Consider the following 27,940-nt stretch of genomic DNA (forward strand, 5'->3'; position numbering starts at 1 on the left):
GATCATTCGCTGCGAATTAGAACCTTCTAACTATCGTAGTTTTCTTTATACGAGCATATGCCAAATCACAACACCACAGAATGAAGCCTTACACGTAAACTTTTTATTCGTAACTTTCTTATTAGATTAGCTACATCGATGAGACGCGCCTAGAATGTTCCTCGGAACATCCCACTCGCCTGGTTAAAATAAATGACCCAGCTAGCACTTGTGGATTGATATACTTGAATACAAAGTACAGAGATACAAAAAAGAAGAGAAAACGCAAGTTCAAAGGCTGTATAGATAATACAACGCCGCTGACAGCGTCTTGCAATAAGCGCAACAGAGAACGTTAAAAGAATGCATGTGCTCGCTTTTGGGCGAGCACACACATAAAAAAACACATTTCTTTTTTTTTTTTTCACGATTACCACAGGAAAAAGTCAAATTTCTGAATAATACTGATAAGGTACTTACTTTGTTTCCGCAGGTGTGCACAGCAGGGGCCTCTTTGTCCGTTTAACCTCAGATTGTTATATTATATTAAAAACGCAACACCAGGTAATCCGTAAAATGGGAGAGCGGAACAGGGGAAAATTGTAATGTAATAGCTCACAACAAAGTTGGGAGGAGTGGCAGTAGTGGGCAAGAGGAAAATTAAAACACCATGCAAAGAGTTGCACATGAAACAAACGCTCGATCGACTACAAAACATTGTCAGATATAAATCTGCGATGAGGTAGGCTGCTTCATTCTGTTATGGTTCTGGGAAAAGAGTATTTAAATGCATTTGTATGCAGATCAAGACCCTATGGCGTCGGGAAGTATTTAAATTCTTTTTTTATATTTGGTTTCTATTCATTTACACTGCAGGCCATTTCCAATCCCCAAGCAGGGTGCGACGAGAAGGAACAAAAAAAAAATAACAGTAAACCGACAAATCTGGTACACTGGAGATCACAAAAAGAAAGAAGAAAAAACACAAGTTCAAAGGCTATGTATAGATATAATAGAACGCCGCTCATAGCGTCTTGCAATAAGCTCAAACATAAGAAAGAAGAATTTATGTCCTCGCTCTTTTTTTTTTCACGATTACCACGGGAAAAAATCAAATCTCTGAACAAACTGATAAGGTACTTACTTCGTTTCCGCAGGTGTGCACAGCAGGGGCTTCGTCCTCACCAGCAAAACACAAAACAACAGATTTCTCCGTTTTAACCTCACGTTTTATTAGGCTTGACGTCAAACTTTATTAGGCCGACAATGCAAGTTTCCGGACGAGCTGTCTCGATGAAAACACACTTGTTCCTATTCAGTGAATTCGCACGAGCTAACACGATTTCATAAAAACACTTTTTGCTTGGAGCAAGTTCTCAGTTGCCATTCAAGCGGTCTTGATTAAGCACAGGTCATCCGCAGCTGAAGGAGGTCACTTGAAACGGAGGGCCAGCCGTGCAACTCGCTCTTGCGCTGCACAAAAAGACAATCTTTAGCGCCCTACATTAAAGATGCACCGAACGTTCTTACGCCATACACATATCTTTTTTTCTTTTCTTCCGTGCGTCAGAGAGTGATGAAACGTTTGAGTTCGTAGAGGCCGGCTTCCTAGCTCCGCGCCGCCGCCGATTCCGTGTTTGATAAAAAAAAAAACTGCTCCGACTTTACTCAACAAGATTAACAATTTAATCAAACGTTTCGTCTCCCATCCGGGAAACATCGTCAGTGAAACCTACAAGCAGGAATGAGGGGAAAAAAACTCGATTCCGTGTTTCCCGTGAAAAGAACAAAAGAATTCGTGCAAGAAGTCGGCTCCAACGGTCGCCCATGCACGCTGTGCGGGTTCAGACATTGCCTTCTTTGCTTTAGCTCACTTCTCTTCACCAACTTTCTTTCGCGGCACATTTTTCACGTACCGGGGTCCCCCTCGAAAGAAAGCCCACCAGGAAAACCTAAGTAATCAAAACTTGGCCAAGCAGTCATTGAGTTAGAGAGGGATTTTTATAGCAGCGTATGATTTAAACAAGAGCAGGAATGTCGACGCGTTTCAGTTTAGAAATATCTGCAGCGACGTGGGGACGGCAACACACGACGTCGCACGAAGCTCAAAAAGTAACTCCCGCCGCGCAAAAACGTGGTTTTGTTTCACAGCATGACGGCATGTTTGGCATCCGATACACTAGAGACGAGATTTTTGAGACGACGAGTACACGAAACGCGAGACGTCGGGAAAAATCATGCAAGACCAAATAGACGATTGATACAGGGTACTTTGTGTCGGGTGGCGTCTTGTGCGACCTAGCTTACACAATTACGGTTCTCAGTTTAGTTTCGTTATTGAAAGGCGACCAAAATTGCTTCTTTGGCGCAGATTAGCCATATTTCGGTGAAATGTAGCAGGATGTAGCAAGGTTAGCCCCTTGGTGCAGTTTGGCGCAATTATCACATCACTGGTATTCCATCATTTCGCGATGGAATACGCGCTTCAAAATACACTTTATATCTTTGCCGAGCATGGACCTATCAAAAAAAAGAACTTGCATCAAACACGCATAGGTAATTCTTGCTCGCGCTCTGGTAAAGAGCCTTCAAAAAAACGACCAGCCGCTCCGCCTATGTGCGCCTATATCAATATAGTAGATCCCATTAAAAGCCTTCTTTGCCGACACTCGAAAAAGCGTGCAGAATCTCTCCGAGAACAACATTTCCATCTACCAACCGCCGAGCACAACATAATCTCCTCGCAAAACGCACGCGCTCACACAAACAACGACTTTGGGCAAAGAACAAGGAAATGAGCAAATACCTTCTCGAGTTACGGTAATCCGACCTTCTTCCGTTCTCGGCTCCTTCTGAAAGTGAGCCCGGGCCCAGACAGAACACGCACAGCAACAGCCAGGCGCCGTTGAGGCGAGGGTGACTCATCCTTGCTCCGACAAAAACATCACGTGACCTGGAGTGAGAAAACACACACAACCCAAACCGAAACCCTGGATCATGATGATGATACCTTCTCCAAACCCCTAACGGTCAAAACCCGCGCAAAAATGTCGACGCACGTCGTAACGGTACCATACAAAGTGCTATTACGTTCTGTGTCGACCTTTTTCAACTAGAGCCTAGAATTACAACTCTTTAATTAAAACCGACCGAATCTAAAAACAAAAATATCTATTGTACCCTTTGTTGAAATGACAACACTTTTCTTTTCTATTCCAGAAATCCTCTCTCTGCCGCTAGTCCCTACCTCAGTCGCCCAACTTCACAAACGGCCGCCCAAATCCACGTCTGTGTGTGCGCTTCGTTGCGAGTCAAGAGAAGAGGGTGCGCGGGCGAGCTGGTGAATGTTAACAACGTTGAAATAGCCCGAGACTGGGGTAGAGAAGAAGCTTGAAATAGTAGAAGGGACAGAAAATATCTATTTTCTGTCCCTTCTACGATTTGATGCTTCTACCCCAGTCTCGGGTGATTTCAAAACGGCCGTGCCCCGTCTCAACGTGGACGCTTCCGTGAACGTGTGTGTGTGTGTGCACTTTCCTGGTGAACTTTGGATTACTCTGGACCTTGGATAACATCTGGACCGCTAGACACCATGCAAGGAAAGGTATTTGAGAATGCTTCTATCTCTCTCTCTCGTGGTTTGAATAGGAGTCCGGACTATAAAGCGCTCGGCCGCGCTTCGAAATCTCTTCTTCGCGTAACAAATATTGATTAAAAAAAAAGTATTCGCTTCTAAAATTTCTCTTATTCCCAGCGTCATGTACACGCATTTCTTGCGTGGAACAACGAATGAATAACTGCTATGTGCGTTTAATTCGATCTAGAAATCCCGTCGCGCCCGTTTGTTTACTATCTGCCTTCCAGGTTAGACAACGTTCCTTCAAAAAATCCTAAAAAAATCACCAATTCGTGCTAGAAGTGCGTGCCTCGGACGAGAGGTAGCGAACATTAAGAGCCTTAGTTTGCGATTAAATAAGCTTCTGCACGCGCCTAATTAATACTCAAAGTCGCGCTTTCCCACACGGCCAATGCATGAATTTCGCTCTAAACGTGCCTCCCCTGCTCCTTCAAAAAATCACAAAAAATCACCAATTCGTGCTACAAGTCCCTGCTTCGGGCGAGAGTTAGCGAACAATTAGCGCCTTATTTTACGATTAAATAAGCTTCTGCACGCGCCTAATTAATACTCAAAGTCGCGCTTTCCCACACGGCCAATGCATGAATTTCGCTCTAAACGTGCCTCCCCTGCTCCTTCAAAAAATCACAAAAAATCACCAATTCGTGCTACAAGTCCCTGCTTCGGGCGAGAGTTAGCGAACAATTAGCGCCCTATTTTACGATTAAATAAGCTTCTGCACGCGCCTAATTAATACTCAAAGTCGCGCTTTCCCACACGGCCAATGCATGAATTTTGCTCTAAACGTGCCTCCCCTGCTGCTTCAAAAAATCACAAAAAATCACCAATTCGTGCTACAAGTCCCTGCTTCGGGCGAGAGTTAGCGAACAATTAGCGCCTTATTTTACAATTAAATAAGCTTCTGCACGCGCCTAATTAATACTCAAAGTCGCGCTTTCCCACACGGCCAATGCATGAATTTCGCTCTAAACGTGCCTCCCCTGCTGCTTCAAAAAATCACAAAAAATCACCAATTCGTGCTACAAGTCCCTGCTTCGGGCGAGAGTTAGCGAACAATTAGCGCCTTATTTTACGATTAAATAAGCTTCTGTACGCGCCTAATTAATACTCAAAGTCGCGCTTTCCCACACGGCCAATGCATGAATTTCGCTCTAAACGTGCCTCCCCTGCTCCTTCAAAAAATCACAAAAAATCACCAATTCGTGCTACAAGTCCCTGCTTCGGGCGAGAGTTAGCGAACAATTAGCGCCTTATTTTACGATTAAATAAGCTTCTGCACGCGCCTAATTAATACTCAAAGTCGCGCTTTCCCACACGGCCAATGCATGAATTTCGCTCTAAACGTGCCTCCCCTGCTGCTTCAAAAAATCACAAAAAATCACCAATTCGTGCTACAAGTCCCTGCTTCGGGCGAGAGTTAGCGAACAATTAGCGCCTTATTTTACGATTAAATAAGCTTCTGCACGCGCCTAATTAATACTCAAAGTCGCGCTTTCCCACACGGCCAATGCATGAATTTCGCTCTAAACGTGCCTCCCCTGCTGCTTCAAAAAATCACAAAAAATCACCAATTCGTGCTACAAGTCCCTGCTTCGTGCGAGAGTTAGCGAACAATTAGCGCCTTATTTTACGATTAAATAAGCTTCTGTACGCGCCTAATTAATACTCAAAGTCGCGCTTTCCCACACGGCCAATGCATGAATTTCGCTCTAAACGTGCCTCCCCTGCTGCTTCAAAAAATCACAAAAAATCACCAATTCGTGCTACAAGTCCCTGCTTCGGGCGAGAGTTAGCGAACAATTAGCGCCTTATTTTACGATTAAATAAGCTTCTGCACGCGCCTAATTAATACTCAAAGTCGCGCTTTCCCACACGGCCAATGCATGAATTTCGCTCTAAACGTGCCTCCCCTGCTCCTTCAAAAAATCACAAAAAATCACCAATTCGTGCTACAAGTCCCTGCTTCGGGCGAGAGTTAGCGAACAATTAGCGCCTTATTTTACGATTAAATAAGCTTCTGCACGCGCCTAATTAATACTCAAAGTCGCGCTTTCCCACACGGCCAATGCATGAATTTCGCTCTAAACGTGCCTCCCCTGCTCCTTCAAAAAATCACAAAAAATCACCAATTCGTGCTACAAGTCCCTGCTTCGGGCGAGAGTTAGCGAACAATTAGCGCCTTATTTTACGATTAAATAAGCTTCTGCACGCGCCTAATTAATACTCAAAGTCGCGCTTTCCCACACGGCCAATGCATGAATTTCGCTCTAAACGTGCCTCCCCTGCTCCTTCAAAAAATCACAAAAAATCACCAATTCGTGCTACAAGTCCCTGCTTCGGGCGAGAGGTAGGGAACAATTAGCGCCTTAGTTTGCGATTAAATAAGCTTCTGTACGCGCCTAATTAATACTCAAAGTCGCGCTTTCCCACACGGCCAATGCATGAATTTCGCTCTAAACGTGCCTCCCCTGCTCCTTCAAAAAATCTAAAAAAATCACCAATTCGTGCTACAAGTCCCTGCTTCGGACGAGAGGTAGGGAACAATTAGCGCCTTAGTTTGCGATTAAATAAGCTTCTGTACGCGCCTAATTAATACTCAAGGGCGCGCTTTCCCTCACGGCCAAGCAGTCATTGAGTTAGAGAGGGATTTTTATAGCAGCGTATGATTTAAACAAGAGCAGGAATGTCGACGCGTTTCAGTTTAGAAAGCGCCATATCTGCAGCGACGTGGGGACGGCAACACACGACGTCGCACGGAGGAAAGAACAGTTGCAGAAAAAATATACTTCGTTTCTGGAGCAGCAGTGGGGAGCTATTATTTATTCGCATTTATAGACTGACACTTTGAGCACTTTCCGAAAGCTAAAGAAATTGTCCAATAGGCGTACAAATTATTTTGAATTTAAACGGAATTATTATTCTTTTTTTGCTGAAAAACCTAAACCACTTTCTTTTGGCAAATAATCGGAATAAAAAACTCGAATTAAAGGATAGTATAATGGACGTACACTTACCCCAATGTGTCGAACGAAAGGAGGCCCTTTGACGAACGCAGGAACCGTGAGGCGACGTTCGGGGTCCGAAGAAGAAGAAGACCGATTTCGGAACAAAGAACAAAGCAGGAGCTGGACACGGGTGACTACGCGACTGCTCCGAAGCACAACCGAAACCACACTGGGGCCGGCCTCTCGGAACAAAGGAAAGCGGAGGAGGATGAGCGAGGAGGAGAGAGAAAGAAACAAAGCGAAAGACAAAAGAACAAACGAGCAATTAGCGGGCCAAAGAAAGAAACCGGGGGGACAAACAAAGAGAAGGAAAAAAAAGTAACCGTTGCCACGGGTTACTAAGAAGCGTGTGCGCGCGCAACTTGGTAACGGCGGATGGATGGATAGATAAATACGGCTGAGCCCTTTGGATCCGGCGGTAGCTTACGCCACCTAGCCACAAAAACGTCGGGAAGGTGGATCGCGCTGCCTGGTGGAGGGCAGACACACCACTCGCCTCGGCTAGTGTGTCTGCCCTCCGCCAGGAGGCACTCAATTTTATTTTGAACTATTTATTAAAGGGCAACTCCACTCAAAAAGTCGACCCTATCGAAATGACTGATATCGCTTTAGGAGGTCAAAATACGGTCATACCCAAAATATCACGTCAAACCGACGCCGCGTTACCGATTAAAACCAATATTAAAAATGTTTTCCCAGCTCGGTTAGCGGCCCGAAAGCGGGTGAGCAACGCTGGCACCGGGTGAGCTAGTGAAGCAACACTGGGCAATGACGTAGGTCTAGTCCTACGCTCTCGTACGGACGCCGCGAACGCTTCGTTTCCCGTGGCATTCTGCGATTCTGCTGACGGCACGAGGTGTTTACCACATTATCCTGTGTTCTCCTATTTTTATTAGCGTCCAGGCAGTTCCTTTAATTCCAGCATTGCTTCCGCGACAGCGCGGAAGAAAGGGAAGCGGTGCTGCTCGCTCACGCGCGCGTCGTGGAGCCGGAGAGATTCGCCGGTCTCGCGTTGGGCAATGTCGAGCAGGATTTTTAGTGCTGTGGGTTGCACCAACAATCCGGTGTGCAACCCGGAGCTGCGATTCCACCAGTTCCCAAGAGACCGGGAGATGCACAAGGTGTGGGTCGGTGCCGCTCGCCGGATAGACTTCGGAAGACCGTTGACTCCGAGCTCCAACGCGAAGCTCTGCTCCCAGCACTTTACGTCAGACACCTACACACGGGATCTGCGGCTGCTGACTGTTGCGGGTTTCACCACGAAACAGGCGTCTTTGAAGAACGATGCGGTGCCGTCGCTGTTCGCGGACCGTCCGCCGGCTGCTCCAGCACGATCGGCCGGACGCAGCAGGTCGCGGCTGATCTAACTAGCGTGCACATAAAGGCACCTTGGCTTTAACAACTTAGACCACTTGTGGATAGATCTGTCCATCTATCTCCCATTATTTCGTTTTCTCGGTCCGCGCGCAAGAAACAAATACAGTCACGCTGCGCCGGCACCAGTCGGATTCGCTTTTCGGCCGGCAAATTTATAAATACACACTAAAAATTACTACATTTGGTGCATATTAACAAGGTGAAGCGGTAAAAAAAAAAAGAAAATGTGCATCTAACCTTCTGTTTTGAAACTCCACGTGCGACTGAGCCGACCTTGTCGGCGCGTCGGCTCAGAAGCGCGGGACTAGAACTAGGTCATGCCGACGACGCGTCAATAGTATCAGTGTTGCCAAGCTGCTTCAACCGGTAGTTTCGGTTTCGCCGTGCCGCCGGACCGATTCTTGCATTCGCGATATCTACAAGACTATACACACTACCGAAAAACAAATTATATCTCGTGATTCAGGGTCGCCGGCTTCGACTAAACAGATCATAACCCAAAAATTTTAAAAATGGAGTGGAGTTGCCCTTTAAGGGAAGCATTCTCGTTGATCTCCCTTCATTAATACTGGTCGTATCTCATCACCGCTGGCACCGATGTGTTCCTTGTTCTTTCTAGACTCTATGGACACCACTTTGAACGTGTGAAATAAAAGCTTTCGCGAAGCTACGACGCTTTCACCGTGGGCATGGTCATGGCGGCCAATTCTAATTTCCGAACCTGTGTTCGGCCCTCCGAGGCTGAATTTTCGTTTCCGAGACGCGATGTTGGTGTCAAACGTGAGCACGCGTTCCGTAGAAGACCCGACGACTGTAGTTTACCTCGGATCGAGTCGATGGATTACTGTACGGGCACTGACGCGACTTCCCGCACGAAAGCAGTCATTTTCGTGTTCGATATTGCTCACCGCTTCATCATTTGCTACCACAATTTGCTTTTTTGTTCTGAAGCGCTCCCTCGGGTAAAAGGAACGTTCGCTATGCGCGCGAGATTAATTTAATTCATTCATCTCGTGCGGCGCGCGCTCGGCGGAGCGGCTGGTCGTTTGAAGGCTCACCAGAGCGCGAGCAAGACCCGCGTCGAATACCGATATATCATCCAACTGCTTCTTGATAGGTCTATGCTCGGCAAAGAAAGCTTTCACTATAAAGTGTATACTCTATAATTGAGCTCTAAAGCGCGTCCGCCGCGAAATGATGGAATACTGCCTCGGGAAAGGAGATGACAAGGTTCATTTTGAAATTGAGGTGTGCGATCAAACTATAATAGGGGGGAAAAAGGCATTCCACAATTCTGCGAGCCTGGCCTAAAAAATATATTTGGCGTGATATCGTTTCGCGTATCTTTTTAAATGTAGGGCGCTAAAGATTGTTTTGTCTTTTGTGCAGCACGAGCGTGTCGCACGGCTGGCCCTCCGTTTCAAGAAACCAATGGCCTCCTGACCCGAGTCTTCTTCAGCTGCGGATGACCGCTTCAATGGAAACACCGATTGTGACAACTCTCTGCGAGCAACATGTGTGTGAAATCGTGTTATCTAGCTCATAGGTTAAAAAAAAAAGAACACTATACGAACTGTGAGATTTTCATGGCAGGGTACTAATAAGGAAGTATGTTTTTACATTGAGACAGCTCGTCTGAAAAATTGTATTCTTGGCCTAATAAACTCTGAGGTCTCAAAAAGAAATGAGCTGATTCTTGTTTTTCTGGCGCAGTGAAGACTCGTTAAATGTGTCACTTCTTTTTTATTTATGTCTTCAGGCCCCTGCTGTCCACCTCGGGAAAAGGTTTGTTCCTGCAGAGCTTTTTGTAGACACGCCCCTACAGTACAACTGGCCTTTCTATTTTCTCCCCTTGTGCACTTTCAGGCACAAGATGAGCTCAGCTGAAGCATGAGTAACCTTCTAGCTTGCTACCTGTTCAGCTTCAACCCTCAAGCTACGTCCGTTTTCCCTTGACGGCCAAAATCTGAATGCAGGCGTTGTTTCTGCGCCAAACCAAAAGTGTGCCTTTGGTCTCCGAGGGACGTTCATTCTGTGTTATGGTCGTCTTTTCCAGAGACGGTGAGGACAAATACACATCTGTGCTGCAAGAGGGACTCCACACAACCCTACAGAGCTTTTTGTATACATGCCCCTAGAGTACAACTGGCCCCAACTTTTGCGTGTGCTGTCTCGAAGAAATTTGACACACAAACACTCCTACCTGGTGCGAGACCCTTCCCCAACAATTTGATAGTTGTACGAGCGAGCGGCAGCTCTTTGAAGTCTTGCTCGCGCTCTGGTGAGCCTTCAAACGACCAGCCGCTCCGCCGAGCGCGCGCCGCACGAGATGAATGAATTCAATTAATCTCGCGCGCATAGCGAACGTTCCTTTTAACCGAGGGAGCGCTTCAGAACAAAAAAGCAAAGTGTGGTAGCAAATGATGAAGCGGTGAGCAATATCGAAAAACGTTTAAAATTTCATCGCTCCAGCTCGTCTAGAACTCGTTATATTCGCGAAAACGGGTTTTGGGACTCTGCTCGGACATCACCGACCACAAACTTTTGCTCATAACTTTATTAGCTACATCGATGAGACGCGCATCGAATGTTCCTCGGAACATAATCACACTCCCCTGGTTAAAATAAATGTCCTAGCTAGCCTACGGTCTTCTTTTTCGCTGAAAAAAGAACTGGAAAAACAGCCGAAATCATTCCAGTACTGAGTGGTCTTATTAGGTCGAATAAACAAGTTTCGCGTGTGCTGTCTCGAAGAAATTTGACACACAAACACTGCTACCTGGTACGAGACCCTTCCCCAACAATTTGATAGTTGTACCTATAATTGTTTTCTAATTACGAGCGGGCGGCAGCTCTTTGAAGAATATCAATCCACTCGTGCTCGGGAGACCGTCCCTGTTGATCGAAAAGTCTCGATTGAGATGAGCTGACACGGTTTCACTGCACGCACATTTTCCTATGATGTTGTTTTCACGACCACAATCGATGAATGCACTCCAGCGGTCTTGAATATTCACGGGTGAACGATTGAACTTGGTCGGGGTTTTGAATCTCCAAGCAGAGTCCCCAAAACCTGTTTTCGCGAATATAACGAGTTCTAGACGAGCTGGAGCGATGAAAATTTAACCGTGCGTCTAAATTCAGAGCGCGATCATTCGCTGCGAATTAGAACCTTCCAACTATCGTAGTTTTCTTTATACGAGCATATGCCAAATCAGAACACCACAGAATGAAGCCTTACACATACTTTTCTACGGAACGCGTGCTCACGTTTGACACCAACATCGCGTCTCGGAAACGAAAATTCAGCCTCGGAGGTCCGAACACATGTTCGGAAAGTACAATTGGCCGCCATGACCATGCCCACGGCAAAAGCGTCGTAGCATCGCGAAACCTTTTATTACACACGTTCAAAGTGGTGTCCGTAGAGTCTAGAAAGACCAAGGAACACATCGCTGCGAATTAGAACCTTCCAACTATCGTAGTTTTCTTTATACAAGCGGAAATGCAAAATCAGAACACCACAGAATGAAGCCTTACACATACTTTTCTACGGAACGCGTGCTCACGTTTGACACCAACATCGCGTCTCGGAAACGAAAATTCAGCCTCGGAGGTCCGAACACATGTTCGGAAAGTACAATTGGCCGCCATGACCATGCCCACGGTAAAAGCGTCGTAGCATCGCGAAACCTTTTATTACACACGTTCAAAGTGGTGTCCGTAGAGTCTAGAAAGACCAAGGAACACATCGCTGCGAATTAGAACCTTCCAACTATCGTAGTTTTCTTTATACAAGCGGAAATGCAAAATCAGAACACCACAGAATGAAGCCTTACACATACTTTTCTACGGAACGCGTGCTCACGTTTGACACCAACATCGCGTCTCGGAAACGAAAATTCAGCCTCGGAGGTCCGAACACATGTTCGGAAAGTACAATTGGCCGCCATGACCATGCCCACGGTAAAAGCGTCGTAGCATCGCGAAACCTTTTATTACACACGTTCAAAGTGGTGTCCGTAGAGTCTAGAAAGACCAAGGAACACATCGCTGCGAATTAGAACCTTCCAACTATCGTAGTTTTCTTTATACAAGCGGAAATGCAAAATCAGAACACCACAGAATGAAGCCTTACACATACTTTTCTACGGAACGCGTGCTCACGTTTGACACCAACATCGCGTCTCGGAAACGAAAATTCAGCCTCGGAGGTCCGAACACAGGTTCGGAAATTAGAATTGGCCGCCATGACCATGCCCACGGCAAAAGCGTCGTAGCATCGCGAAACCTTTTATTACACACGTTCAAAGTGGTGTCCGTAGAGTCTAGAAAGACCAAGGAACACATCGGTGCTGGCGGTGACGAGATACGACCAGTATTAATGAAGCGAGATCGAAGAAAGGATCGGTGCCTAAAGTGAGGAAAGCGAATGGCTGGCTTCGATGTGAAAACTTTCAAACGCCGTTTATTTCGCGAAACTCGCATCACACAAGAAAAGAAATCGGTCTCTGTCCAGTCCAGGGGCGGCTGGGAACAAGTGTCCCCCATTTGATATCGTAAATTCAAGGTCGTAATATAGATTTCAGAAATTCAATATTTTCAATGGTAAAACAAAAGGCACCAGGTGGCGGGATTTACCGACCGGTCGGAATCGCTCAGCCGCACTCATGGATCCATTCATTCGAAACGGGTCATCTATCTATTCATTCATAAAAAATGTAATTCCTGGCCGTGTTTTAAAATTAACGAAATCATACTGCGAGGTAAAGCTTCTGTACACCTGGCGTTTTGAAACCTGCCTGCGTCCAGCGTTCTTTCATTTCTGCTGTCACGTGACACGATCCGCCCGAGTAACTCGGGTTTATTAGGGTGAGATTTGAAACACAGCCCTGGTTTAATAAAACCAAACTTAGAATTACGGGAATCGTCTTATTTTTGAAAACGATGTCGTCGAGACCCGTGTTCCACAACAAGTTTAAATTATTTAGGTCAAGTATTTAGAAATTTACCGCCCATTCGTGGTTCTGGTTTGGTTTTTGCAAAAAAAGCAAATGGCTGCCGCGTGTTATGCTCGCAACCGGAGGTGATTCAATCGCACGAAGCTCGGAAAGTAGGCTAGCTAGGACATTTATTTTAACCAGGGAGTAAGATTATGTTCCGAGGAACATTCGACGCGCGTCTCATCGATGTAGGTAATCTAAAAAAAAAGTTATCAACAGAAGTTTACGTGTAAGTAAGGCTTCACTGTACGATGTTTTGACTTCACATATGCTCGTATAAAGAAAACTACGATAGCTAGAGGGTTCTAATTCGCAGCGAATGATCGCGCTCTGAATTTAGACGCACTGTTAAAATTTCATCGCTCCAGCTAGTCTAGAACTCGTTATATTCGCGAAAACAGGTTTTGGGACTCTGCTCGGAAATTAACAAGCCCGACCAAGTTCAATCGTTCGCCTGTGGATATTCAAGACCGCTGGAGTGCATTCATCGATTGTGGTCGTGAAAACAACATCATAGGAACATGTGTGTGCAGTGAAACCGCGTCACCTCATCTCAATCGAGACTCATCGATCAACAGGGAGGGTGTCCCGAGCACAAGTGGATGGATATACTTCAAAGAGCTGCCGCTCGCTCGGAATTAGAAAACCATTAAGCTATCCGATTGTCGGGAAAGGGTGTCGCACCAGGTAGGAGTGTTTGTGTGTCAAATTTCTTCGAGATAGCAAACGCAAAAGTTGTTTTATCAACCTAATAAAACCGCTCGGAGAACTCGGCTCATTTCTGGTGTTTTTTCTGTTTTTTTTTGTTGTTTTTTTTAGTGAAAAAAGATGACTCTTCAGATTACCATTTCTTTTAGGTAATTGAGAAGTTGCATTAAAGAAACGGCCTGCACAGTAAATACAAATGGTTCTATTGCGATTATTTCATAACTGAACCAGAAAAGCACATTAATGTTGGCCTAATAAGAGAGTCGGCTGTTTTTTATGTACTGCTCATGTCTAGGAAACTAAGAGTGCTAGAGCGACGATTCATTTTTGATACGAGTGCTTGCTTTCCTCCTGTAATGAACGAGCCCAGGTTGGTTAACACAGCTGGTGTCAAAGTTTATGTACGAACGCAAAAGCTGAAGGTAGTCCTGATTTTTCGAGCCTTTGAACAGTGGCGTGGGGTTTTGTAGTGTCTGAGAATAAAGAGGCACTGCAGACAAGAAGACTGTGTCCTCGGTGTTGCTTGCCCACCCCCGTAAGATGTGGAGACACACTTCATTGAAAACCTACGTGATTTACTGAGACAGGGGTTTCTGCAGAACCCCGTAGGGGGCTGTGCAGAGAATACAGGTCGACATCAAGCCTTCAGAACTCACAGGTACCATTCGACAAGAATGCTGTAGCTGGACTTGAAACAAGCCGACGTGGGAAAGTACAGAAGCCGAGAAAACAAATGTGTCGGCCAAGCCGTAGCAAGGACGTCCCAGCACGACTGCGGACAGCGTTATCCTGGCTGTGCAAAGTGGACGTCCCTCGGAGACAAAAGGCAGACTTTTGGTATTCCGCAGTAACCATGCCTGCGTTCAAATTTTGGCCGTCAAGGGAAAAGGGACGTAGCTTGAGGGTTCCAACTGAACAGGTAGCAAGCTGGAAGGTTACTCGTGCTTCAGTTTAGCTCATCTTGCGCCAGAAAGTGCACAAGGGGACAAAATAGAAAGTGTCGGGCCAGTTGTACTGTAGGGGCATGTTTGTTTGTTTGTTTGTTTATTGGAACTTTTGACAATACAGGATTGTCATGGTGCTGAGGCAAAAGGTGACAGTAAGTCACCTGACCAGGCCCCTAGCACCAGACTACACTTGCAGCAGATGCAGCAGATGCAGCAGGCAGACTAGTGGTAGAGTGCTATAGTTAACCATAAACAAAAACAAAAAATACACAGTAACTAGATCACTACACTACATACGCTCTTGCAATGAAAAATAAATAATTCGCAACATGCAACAAAAATATATGAACTACATTACTACAATTACATCTGTACACATAATTTAGAAGACCACAGTATTATGCGGAAAGTAAAAAATATGTTTTTGATTTTTTTCTGAAAGTCAAGAGGTTTGAATTATGATCGATTATATCGATCAAGCCAGGGTGGAGGTTGAGAAGATTGGGAATCTGCCAAGATAGTAATTGCGTACCGTAATTTGTTCTGGTTCTGATTTTTATAAAGTTTGTATTTCTAAAATTGTAGTGTGTATCAGTATTCGTATATGTAGAAAGGAATAATTCACGGTGAGTTTTAACTTGGGAGAATATAACCTCAGACAATCGTTGATTATACAGTGCCTCAATATTCAGGATACGATGTTTCTCAAAGTATTGGAATGTATGATCGCGGCTTGATAGGTTTTCAATAAATCGTATACTTTTTTTCTGCATTAAGTGCAAACTAGTCATATTACATTTAGATGTAACCCCCCAGACAAGTAAACAATAGTGCAGTCGAGAATGAACAGTAGTGAAATAGAGCTGACGTTTTAGCCACATTGGTAATAAGGCACGAAATCTATTCAGCATGCCAATAGACTGTGCGATGTCACGCTTCACAAAATTCACATGACATGTCCAGCGAAGGTTTTCATGAAAATGTATGCCTAAGAATTTGTATTCGGTAACCCTTTCTAGTGACCGTGACTGGAATACAATTTCGGTAGTAAGGTTAACTGGTCTGTTAATTGAGGAAAAAACAATATATTTTGTTTTGTCAACATTTAGAAGCAGCTGATTCGCATCAAGCCACTTCGATAAGTTTTTGAGCCATGCGTTTGTGACAGGAATAAGAGATGATAGGTCCCTGGATGAAAAAAAAACACTCGTGTCATCGGCGTAAAGTACTATGTCTGGCGTATGGGGGATAGCAACAATGTCATTGATATAAAGAAGGAATAGTATAGGTCCTAATATTGATCCTTGCGGAACACCAAATTTTATATGTTCAGTGTCCGATTCTATACTATTAGCTACCACAAACTGGCTACGATTTGTCAGATAACTGCGCAATAGTTTAAGTGAAATGCCTCTAATTCCGTAGTGTGGCAGTTTATCAAAGAGAATATTATGCTTGATAGAGTCAAAAGCTTTATTGAAATCTACGAAGATGCCTATAGTGTAGGATTGATTTTCTATATTGCTGATAAGTTTTCCTCGGAACGTTAAGTAAAGCTGACTCAGTGGATTTACCTCTCTGAAATCCATATTGGTTTGCAGAAATTAGTCGGTATTTATGAAGATGATTAATTATTCTAGATGTCTACAAAAAGCTCTGTAGGGTTGTGTGGAGGCCCTCTTGCAGCACAGATGTGTATTTGTCCTCACCGTCTCTGGAAAAGACGACCATAACACAGAATGAACGTCCCTCGGAGACAAAAGGCAGACTTTTGGTATCCCGCAGTAACCATGCCTGCGTTCAAATTTTGGCCGTCAAGGGAAAAGGGACGTAGCTTGAGGGTTCAAACTGCTCAGATAGCAACCTAGAAGGTTACGCATGCTTCAGTCGAGCTCATCCTGCACCAGAAAAAGCACAAGGGGGGAATATAGGAGTGTGGGAGCGGTTGTACTGTGGCGGCATGTCTAGAAAAAGCTCAAAAGTGATTTGTGGAGTCCCTCTTGCGGCGCAGACCTGTATTTGTCCTCACCGTCTCTGGGAAAGACCACCCTAACAAAAGAATGGACGTGAAACTGAGGCAAAGGGCGTAGTTTTGCTTCGAGGTAGAAACAGCGCCTGCGTTCAGATGTTGGCCGTCAAGTGAAAACGGACTTAGCTTGAGGGTTCAAACTGAACAGGTAGCAAGCTAGAAGGTTACTCATGCTTCAGTCGAGCTCATCTTGCACCAGAAAAAGCACAAGGGGGGAAAATAAAGAGTGTGGGGCCAGTTGTACTCTAGGGGCATGTATACAAAAAGCTCTGCAGGAACAAACCTTTTCCCGAGGTGGACAGCAGGGGCCTGAAGACATAAATAAAAAAGAAGTGACACATTTAACGAGTCTTCACTGCGCCAGAAAAACAAGAATCAGCTCATTTCTTTTTGAGACCTCAGACTTTATTTAGGCCAAGAATACAATTTTTCAGACGAGCTGTCTCAATGTAAAAACACACTTCCTTATTAGTACCCTTTTGACACACAAACAGTCCTACCTGGTGCGAGACCCTTCACCAACAATTTGATAGTTGTACGTACCTATAATGGTTTTCTAATTACGAGCGAGCGGCAGCTCTTTGAAGTCTTGCTCTCGCTCTGGTGAGCCTTCAAACGACTAGCCGCTCCGCCGAGCGCGCGCCGCACGAGATGAATGAATTAAAATAATCTCGCGCGCATAGCGAACGTTCCTTTTACCCGAGGGAGCGCTTCAGAACAAAAAAGCAAATTGTGGTAGCAAATGATGAAGCGGTGAGCAATATCGAACACGAAAATGACTGCTTTCGTGCGGGAAGTCGCATCAGTGCTCCTACAGTAACCTATCGACTCGATCAGAGGCAAACTACAGTCGTCGGGTCTTCTACGAAACGCCTGCTCACGTTTGACACCAACATCGCGTCTCGGAAACGAAAATTCAGCCTCGGAGGTCCGAACACAGGTTCGGAAATTAGAATTGGCCGCCATGACCATGCCCACGGTAAAAGCGTCGTAGCTTCGCGAAAGCTTTTATTTCACACGTTCAAAGTGGTGTCCATAGAGTCTAGAAAGAACAAGGAACACATCGGTGCTAGCGGCGATGAGATACGACCAGTATTAATGAAGGAAGTGTCTATTCTGCCGGCAGCCGGCAGAATAGCCGGGGGGAGAAAAAGTGCCGGCAGTAGTCGCCTATTGGGTCTCGTATAAAACGGATTGTAAAGACGCCTATTCCGAGCTGTGGATTAGCTCAGTGGGTAAGATGTGCGCTTCGTACACAGCAGGATCTTAGTTCAATCCCCCGAGAAAATTTGTTTTTTTTTTTTCTTCGGACTTTTGTTTTTTGTTGAGGTATTAGGCGATATTTATGGCATCTCTCTTTTAGAATTAACACTACAAAAAGTACACGCAAAAAAAAAAAAAAAAAAAACAGAAAAAACACCAGAAATCAGCCGAGTTCTCCGAGCGGTTTTAATAGGTCGATAAAACAACTTTTGCGTTTGCTATCTCGAAGAAATTTGACACACAAACAGTCCTACCTGGTGCGAGACCCTTCCCCAACAATTTGATAGTTGTACCTATAATTGTTTTCTAATTACGAGCGGGCGGCAGCTCTTTGAAGAATATCAATCCACTCGTGCTCGGGAGACTGTCCCCGTTGATCGAAAAGTCTCGATTGAGATGAGCTGACACGGTTTCACTGCACACACATTTTCCTATGATGTTGTTTTCACGACCACGATCGATGAATGCACTCCAGCGGTCTTGAATATTCACGGGTGAACGATTGAACTTGGTCGGGGTTTTTAATCTCCAAGCAGAGTCCCAAAAACCTGTTTTCGCGAGTATAACGAGTTCTAGACGAGCTGGAGCGATGAAAATTTAACAATGCGTCTAAATTCAGAGCGCGATCATTCCCTGCGATTTAGAACCTTCTACCTATCGTAGTTTTCTTTATACGAGCATATGCCAAATCACAACACCACAGAATGAAGCCTTACACGTAAACTTTTTAATCATCACTTTCTTATTAGATTAGCTACATCGATGAGACGCGCCTAGAATGTTCCTCGGAACATCCCACTCGCCTGGTTAAAATAAATGACCCAGCTAGCACTTGTGGATTGATATACTTGAATACAAAGTACAGAGATACAAAAAAAGAAGAGAAAAGGCAAGTTCAAAGGCTGTATAGATGATACAACGCCGCTGACAGCGTCTTGCAATAAGCGCAACAGAGAACATTAAAAGAATGAATGTGCTCGCTTTTGGGCGAGCACACACATAAAAAAAACACATTTCTTTTTTTTCACGATTACCACTGGAAAAAATCAAATTTCTGAATAAAACTGATAAGGTACTTACTTTGTTTCCGCAGGCGGGCACAGCAGGGGCCTCTTTGTCCGTTTAACCTCAGATTGTTATATTATATTAAAAACGCAACACCAGGTAATCCGTAAAATGGGAGAGCGGAACAGGGGAAAATTGTAATGTAATAGCTCACAACAAAGTTGGGAGGAGTGGAAGTAGTGGGCAAGAGGAAAATTAAAACACCATGCAAAGAGTTACACAACAAACAAACGCTCGATCGACTGCAAAACATTGTCAGATATAAATCTGCGATGAGGTAGGCTGCTTCATTCTGATATGGTTCTGGGAAAAGAGTATTTAAATGCATTTGTAAGCAGATCAAGACCCTATGGCGTCGGGAAGTATTTAAATTCTTTTTTTTTATATTTGGTTTCTATTCATTTACACTGCAGGCCATTTCCAATCCCCAAGCAGGGTGCGACGAGAAGGAACAAAAAAATAACAGTAAACCGACAAATCTGGTACACTGGAGATCACAAAAAGAAAGAAGAAAAAACACAAGTTCAAATGCTATGTATAGATATAACAGAACGCCGCTGATGGCGTCTTGCAATAAGCTCAAACATAAGAAAGAAGAATTTATGTCCTCGCTCTTTTTTATTTTTTTTCACGATTACCACGGGAAAAAATCAAATTTCTGAAGAAACTGATAAGGTACTTACTTCGTTTCCGCAGGTGTGCACAGCAGGGGCTTCGTCCTCACCAGCAAAACACAAAACAACAGATTTTTCCTTTTTTTACCTCACATTTTAATAACCTCAGAGTTTATTAGGCCGACAATGCAAGTTTCCAGACGAGCTGTCTCGATGAAAACACACTTGTTCCTATTCAGTGAATTCGCACGAGCTAACACGATTTCATAAAAACACTTTTTGCTTGGAGCAAGTTCTCAGTTGCCATTCAAGCGGTCTTGATTAAGCACAGGTCATCCGCAGCTGAAGGAGGTCACTTGAAACGGAGGGCCAGCCGTGCAACTCGCTCTTGCGCTGCACAAAAAGACAATCTTTAGCGCCCTACATTAAAGATGCACCGAACGTTCTTACGCCATACACATATATATATATTTGTTCTTTTCTTTCGTGCGTCAGAAGGCCGGCTTCCTAGCTCGGCGCCGCCGAATTCCGTGTTTCGCGTGAAAAGAACAAAAAGAATTCGTGCAAGAAGTCGGCTCCAACGGTCGCCCAAGAGACAAAGGAGCTGTAGCAGACGACAGAGTTTCGGGGAAAGCTCACCCCACTAGCAAAGCCTGGCCTGGCGCTGCTGCCCGCCCGCCGAAACCGCTCCTCCTTTCCCTCCTTCGGGAGACGCTATTATCTTTGTTTTTGGGCTTCTTGTCGGCTGCGTTCTTGGCGCCCGACTTGATTGACAGCCACTGTCTGGCGGTCTGCTTTAATCTCTTCTTCCCTGCCTTGCAGCGGGGACTGCTCCTCTTTGTGCAATAGCTACTCTGGGGCGTTTTTCTTTTTGCTATTCTTTGCTTTAAAAGCTCTTTCCCCGCGTCTAGCAAACACACACACTTCTTTCGCGGCACCGTTAATGAACACCGTCTGCGTTTAGAAACTTACAAACGAACAGCACCGAACTCGATTACCGAAGCGCCGATGAAATTAATCAGCGCGCCCAGCGAAAACCCAACACGCTCGAACGCTGATTTTACGATGCAAGATAATAAAAAAAAAACGTATTTGGACCCTACCAAACTTATTACAGCAAGAAATTAAGAAATACGAGCAAAACAATATTGCGCAATCCTTAATCGGACGTTCGAATAGCGGCTGACTTCGTTTTATCAGTTAAAAAAATAATAAACGTAGGTAGACACGCTGAACTTCACGTATAGCCGGTATGTAAAACCTTAGTAAATAAAATGTAAATAAACTGTTGGCTTTAAAACGGTATGTACACATACCGTTTTAAAGCCAACAGTTTATTTATTATTTCGTGCCAACTGAGAAATCGACACGAGTTCAAAAGACGAATTTTGCCTAACGAAAACTGCCCAAACGCCTAGGATGTGCAGGTCACGCTTGCATAATTGTGGAATGCCTTTTTCCCACCCTATTATAGTTTGATCGCTCACTCCTCTCTTTTTCCGAGGCAGTATTCCATCATTTCGCGATGGAATACGCGCTTCAAAGCTTAATACACTTTATATCTTTGCCGAGCATGGACCTATCAAAAAAAGCACTTCCATGAAACATGCATAGGTAAATCTTGCTCGCGCTCTGGTAAAGAGCCTTCAAAAAAACGACCAGCCGCTCCGCCGAGAATTCAATTCATCTTGCGCGCCTATATCACGCTCAATATAGTAGATCCCATTAAAAGCCTTCTTTGCCGACACTCGGAAAAGCGTGCAGAAACTCGCTCGCTCCGAAAAGAACATTTCCATCTACCAACCGCCGAGCACAACAAACGCTCTTCTAATCTCCTCGCAAAACGCACGCGCTCACACAAACGACTTTGGGCGAGAGAGAGAAATGGTTTATTGAAAGACGAAGATGTTAACCTAGCTGTATGATGCCGGTTTGCTACTTCGTACTGGGGAAAGGGAAGGGGAAATAAAGAATCGAGAGGAAGAAAAGAAGAACAGAAAGAAAGAGTACTCGTGAAAACATTCACGCACACATAAATTAACTAAACATAAAAAAAAAAAAAAAAAAAAAAAATTGACCTTAAACGCAAAAGTGGAGGAGCGTATGCGTCAATCGCAAGTACAAAAGGAACAGAAGGTGTAAAAAAAAAAAAAAAAAAAAAAAATGATTGGCGTGGTCGGTTCTTTCCTTTTTGTCTCTAAAGTGTCCTGTCCAGCCGGGTTTCTTTTAGATACTTGGTCAGCGCATTTGTTGCAACCTCAGCTTCTCCGTAAGTTTGCCAAGGGCCAAGGAGTCGCTGCAGGGATAATGGTTGTCCGGATAGATGCAATGCCTGAGCCATGGTAGCACGTTCCTTCTCGTACAATCTGCATTCGCACAGGAGATGATGTTCGTCCTCAAGTGATGAGCACGGTTGGCAGAGTGGGGATGATGCTCTGCCGATCATGTGAAGATACTTCTTGGTGAAAGCAACACGCAGGCGTATTCGGTGAAGTGTGGACTGCTCACGCCGTCCAAGTCCTCGCGGTACACGAAACTGAAGTTGAGGGTCAATTTCATGGAGCCGCTTGTAGTGATAGTTTGGGCAAGACCAGAGGGAAGAACGGATGGCGCTTCCGATACGATTTGCCAATCGCCTAGCGTCTGCCTTTGAGTATGGAATACGTATGATGGAATCTGATTTTCTTCCGTTTTTGGCAGCAATGTCTGCTGATTCATTTCCGGCGACTCCACAATGGCTTGGTATCCATTGGAAGAGAACTGTGTGTCCAGTCATGATTGTCTCATTGTGAAGGTGCTGTATTTTCCGTACTATTTGGATGTTCGCGCTTTTTACGTTTGGGTTTATCATGCTTTGCAGCGCCGCTCTAGAATCAGTGAATATCGTCCAGCTGGCTGGAACTTGTTCAATTATTAGCCTCAAGGCTTCGCGAATCGCAACTAGCTCTGCAGCTGTGGAGGACGTTGCATGACTAAGCTGTGCCTCAAGTGTGAAGTTCATCGACGGAACAGATATTCCTATGCCTGTGCTGTCTGACGCAGTGGATCCGTCAGTAAAGATATGTCGTCGTTTAGAATGGCGTTCCTGGATTATGGTAAGAGCATGCTGCTTAAGAGTTGTTAGTGCGCATCCTTTTCTTGAGGTAATTCCTGGAACATCAATATAAATTTCAAGGTCCGAGCGTAACCACGGAGGGAATGAAAATGTCTCTAAAGGTTCGAATCCATCAGGAAGCTCACTACTGAGAATGTTCAAAACCTGCGCGAAGCTTGAAGCCTTTCTAGTGCTACCAAGAGTGGCGAGATGATGTGCCTTATGGCGCGTGCTTTGTCGCAGGTGCGTACATAATATTTCCTGTGTCCTAAGAATAGCGATGGAGAACGCTCTGGCTTCTGCAACGCTTCCTGTGTTAGATGTGCATGAAGGAAGTCCGAGGCATGCGCGAAGGGCCTGAGCTTGCACAGATTCAAGCTGCTTCATGCTAGAACGTGAGATGTTGTACAACACTGGCAGACTATAACGCAAGAGTCCCACGAATAAAGCGTTGTAAAGTCTTTTAAGGGAGGGGACGGAGGAACCCCACCTGGTGCCACTAATAAATTTGAGTATGTGTACTATGGTGACTAATTTTGCTTTCAGACGTTTCACATGAGGAGACCAACTTAGGGATCGATCAATTACTATTCCTAAGAAGGTATGTTTTCGGACGTAAGGGATAGCAAGGCCATCAATATATAGCCGGTACTTGTCCGTGTCGCGCTTCGTAAAGGCCATTGCCGCTGTTTTTTCTGGTGAAACTGTAAGTCCTCGTTCTTTTAGGTAAGAAGATATGATGATAATTGCTTTCTGCAGACGGATACGATTAAAGTGTTGTGAGATGGAGGATGTCCAAATACATATATCATCTGCGTAGAACGATGTTTTTGTAGACTTTGGAATCTTTTGTGCTAGTTTGATAAGACATATGTTGAATAGGACGGGACTTAAGACACCACCCTGTGGGACTCCGCGAGTGACACTGTGCATTGTAGTATTTCCTTCTGTAGTTGACATATAGATAAGGCGGCCATTCAAGTAACTTAATATCCACGCGAGAAGTCGTCCTTTTATACCAATATCACGTACAGCAGCGTGTATTGCCTCGTGCATAACATTGTCAAATGCACCTTTGACGTCAAAGAAGACAGCTGATGTAATTCGTTTTTCTTTTTTGGCTTGCTCGACGGATGAAACAAGATCTATTACACCATCAACGGAATTCCTTCCACGTCGGAAGCCAGACATGCTTTCAGGATAAATGTTCCGTTCCTCTAAGAACCATTCCAAGCGTCCTAGTATCATCCTTTCCATTACTTTACATATGCACGAAGATAGCGCTATCGGGCGGAAAGATGTTATGTCAAGTGGAGACTTTCCCGGCTTCAAAACAGGTATAATTCTCGAAGTCTTCCAGCTCTCAGGTACTACTCCAGATTCCCATGATTGGTTATACAAGTTGAGTAGTCTAGACTTTCCTTGTTCACCAAGATGAGCCAAAGCTGCATACCGTATATTATCTGGACCGGGCGATGATGGTCGATTGGATAAATTGGGCGAAAACAAAGATCATGAAATGATCATTGTTTTTATTCCCAGCGTCATGTACACGCATTTCTTGCGTGGAACAACGAATGAATAACTGCTATCTGCGTTTAATTCGATCTAGAAATCCCGTCGCGCCCGTTTGTTTACTTTCTGCCTTCCAGGTTAGACAACGTTCCTTCAAAAAATCGTAAAAAATCACCAATTCGTGCTAGAAGTGCGTGCTTCGGACGAGAAGTAGCGAACATTAAGCGCCTTAGTTTGCGATTAAATAAGCTTCTGTACGCGTTTAATTGAAACTTGAAAGCACGCCGCCCGTCACGCGCGATGCCGGCGTTCGCTTTTCCAGGAGGGTTAAACACACTGCTCCTTTTTTCTTTCAGTTGAAAAAAGGTAATAATAAAAGTAGATAGAGATTCTTAATTTCGTGTGCCGTTAGACAAACGTGTGCGCTAAGAGCACAGAAAAAGAGACTGTTCTAAAGGTAGTAGTTCACTTTTATTTTTAATTTTTGCCTGATCTTAGACGATCGGATCGCGGCTCGAGCGCGCTCCGGACTCAACCGCTTCACTCTCTAACCCAAGAAAAAATAGTTGTACGCATATCGAAGTATATATTTTCCGAAAGCTAATGAACTTGTCCAATAGGTGTAAAATTATTTGATTTTAAACGGAATTATTCTTCTTCATATTTCGATCTAACCAGCCAAACTAGTTTTCGGGTGCTCTGGGTGGCTGGTCGATTTAAGTTAAAAAAAGGTAATAATAAAAGTAGATAGAGATTCTTAATTTCGTGTGCCGTTAGGGAAACGTGTGCGCTAAGAGCACAGAATAATAAGATTCTTGTGAAGCGAGTAGTTCGTTTTTATTTTTGCCTGATCTTAGACGATCGAATCGCGGCTCGAGCGCGCTCCGGACTCTCCCGATAAAAATCAAAGCTAGAAGCAGACAAAGAACGCACCGGACAAGAAGCAACGCCAAAGAAAGATAACGGATACAGTCTCAAAGAGCTAAGTGGGTCAGGGGGCCCAGGCAAGGGGTGGCCCTAGGGTGCCTGAATGTCCTTCTGTTTAGGGTGATGCCACCCTTTGTAGTACCAGATGCCGACAGCACGCGCTCACGGGCAAAATACAAAGAAATCGACGAAAACAAAATGTCGCCATAGCACAGTCAGCGCCACAAGCGCGTGCAGGGACACGCTCTTTCACCTGCTTCTCAACAAAAAATAAACGTGTGTGACAAAATGGCGAGATGCCACCACCCTAAGCAAAGCGCGCATGAAGGCACCCTAGGTGGCCCGGCGTGCGCGTTCTAAGCGGAGTCGAGTTAGAAAAAAGATTTCAGCGCGTGGTTCACCAAATGCAAAGGTAGAAATATGACATTTTCTAAAAATGCCTGGCACTTCGTTCTCTTCTACAGCACGAGCCGCGACGTTCGGCAACCGCTTCGAGGATCTGACCGGCTGTGTCCCGGTATCGACCACCTGAACCGGGAGCTACGCACGGTGCGAAGGGAACAGCGGAGGCACGAGCATCTACGCCACCCCGTCCCTGGACTGAGCGGCTACACAAGCGAGGAAACGAGCCTCGTCACGACATATGCCGGGGAATCTCTAGGCCTCGTAGAACTTTCTGTCTCCCGACCCTTCTCTTACCAACCCCGGACGAGCCTGTGACAACGTGCGACAGACATTGCTAATTGTTCTGTACAGAAGAGAACGAAGTGAGATGACAATTTCGTGTGCCGCTAAAAAAACGTGCGCGCCAAGAGCACAGAAAAACAAGTTAAAAAATGTAATAATAAACGGAGATAGAGATTCTTAATTTCGTGTGCCGTTAGAGAAACGTGTGCGCTAAGAGCACAGAATAATAAGATTCTTGTGAAGCGAGTAGTTCATTTTAATTTTTGCCTGATCTTAGACGATCGAATCGCGGCTCGCGCGCGCTCCGGACTTTCCCGCTTCACCTGCTTCACTCTCTAACGCAACGAGAAATACTTTTACGCATATCGAAGTATATATTTTCCGAAAGCTAATGAAATTCTCCGATAGGTGTGAAAAGCACTTGGTTTTAAACGAATTATTCTTCTTTTTTTGCTGAAAAACTCAAATCACTTTCGTTTGGCAAATAATCAAAAACTCGAAATTAAAGGATAGTATAATGGACGTACACTTACCCCAATGTGTCGAACGAAAGGAGGCCCTTTGACGAAGGCAGGAAGCGTGAGGCGACGTTCAGGGTCCGAAGAAGAAGACCGATTTCGGAACAAAGAAGCTGGACACGGGCGACTACGCGACTGCTCCCAAGCACAACGGAAACCACACTGGGGCCGGTGGCAATCAGTTCGTCGAACGACGTTTCATGGACAAATCGTTTCGTCGACACTGCGATGTTTCATCGACAGATCGTTTCGTGGAAACGAGCGCCCGCTCGTTTCATCGACAGATGTTCCGACGTTTCGTCGACAGCTCGCTGCCTCCGCCAGCTGCACCTCCTCGCGACCTCTGCGCATGCGCGGCGCGCGGCGTTGTGTTGGATGGATGGATGGATGAAAGATGGCCGACTGGGCCAAGTATGGCGAACCTGTGAGCAGCCATTTTGCCTCACCGACTTAAACTATCGCAATTCTTTTTTTTTTTTTTTTTGGGGGGGGGGGGGGGGGGGGGGGGCGGGGGCGGGGGGCGGGTGCAGCGATCGCACTGATTTCGGCACTTACGATTTGTATGGTTTCGCTCGTGTCTTTGCCCGAACCTTTAGGGAAGCGTTGTCAAAGCCGGGAAGTTTTGTTCTCGACCACTGTCGTTTTCTCAAATTACTTTCTTAAAACATTTAACAATATGCGCTGCCCTTCAGGGCTACACTTTCGGCAGCCCTGAAGGGCAGCCGAAAGTGTAACCCTTCGCGGGCTGGCCGCCGGCACTCCCACTGTTTTAAATAAGTGGCAGGATCGTTTCCAGAGCAAGTGTATTTTTCCGCGCGTCGCGTCTTTTGGTAGAATCCTCAAGAGCCACCTGATCATAGCATAGATGATAGATAGTTCACACGTCAAAACACTGAACCTCTTAAAAAATTTTGAAACAAAAAACGAGGCCTGTTTGCGGTGCACACAACCTTTCTACCGTTGAAAATGGCATAAAATCTGTTTTTAAGCTAGTTGGCATCTGGTCTTAGCCACAAGCAATAAACTTTGAAGAAGACTGAGCATTCGGCTACGCGTACTTTACTTTTACGGTGATAAAACGCGGTTGTTTTCTCCTCCAAACACCGGGTATTCAACGTACTGTACTTAATTACCAGACCATACGATTTTTAGACTTTAGCATATTTAGCTTCTGGATATTAGATAACACTATAGTTTTGCATGTTATATCTGTACTGAAATTTGGCATGCACATAAACCAATATGTGACCAAAGAACATCAGATTTGGAAGCCTCTCCTTTATGCAAAGAGATGGGCCACGAACTTGCCCCAGATATCTGTCTGCTGGCATCGATAAAAGAATAATTAAATGTGGCGTGTGAGGACCAGTCGGCTGCTGCCGACAGATCTTGTCTAGTGGTACTACCGCCTCCAAGGCCTTGCATGCGGCGGCTGCTCGAGAGAAGCTGTATAATGCATGAAGTTCCACATTTGATATCAACTATGGTTCACTTTGTGTAATAAGACTAAACTTTGTGTAGTGTTTTATTTATATGTTACCAATTCTCTTTTTTTTTCTTTTTCTTTTTTTG

The 27,940-nt window shown here is 45.0% G+C and overlaps 2 long non-coding RNA genes across 2 annotated transcripts; both read right to left on the minus strand.

The window, feature by feature from the left end:
- Window positions 1-1,186: 1,186 nt before the first annotated feature.
- Window positions 1,187-6,815, minus strand: LOC120839237. The gene is made up of 3 exons (XR_006077847.1): window positions 6,631-6,815; window positions 2,786-2,932; window positions 1,187-1,452 (listed from the first exon to the last, which is right to left on the minus strand). It is a non-coding gene; the product is annotated as an uncharacterized LOC120839237 (long non-coding RNA).
- A 13,080-nt stretch (window positions 6,816-19,895) lies between these two features.
- LOC121836232 lies at window positions 19,896-26,486 on the minus strand. The gene is made up of 2 exons (XR_006077848.1): window positions 26,384-26,486; window positions 19,896-20,020 (listed from the first exon to the last, which is right to left on the minus strand). It is a non-coding gene; the product is annotated as an uncharacterized LOC121836232 (long non-coding RNA).
- Between the last annotated feature and the right edge of the window lie 1,454 nt (window positions 26,487-27,940).

This window comes from Ixodes scapularis, unplaced genomic scaffold, assembly GCF_016920785.2.
Source record: "Ixodes scapularis isolate PalLabHiFi unplaced genomic scaffold, ASM1692078v2 PGA_scaffold20__3_contigs__length_1032517, whole genome shotgun sequence".
In the NCBI taxonomy this organism is placed as follows: Eukaryota; Metazoa; Arthropoda; class Arachnida; order Ixodida; family Ixodidae; genus Ixodes; species Ixodes scapularis.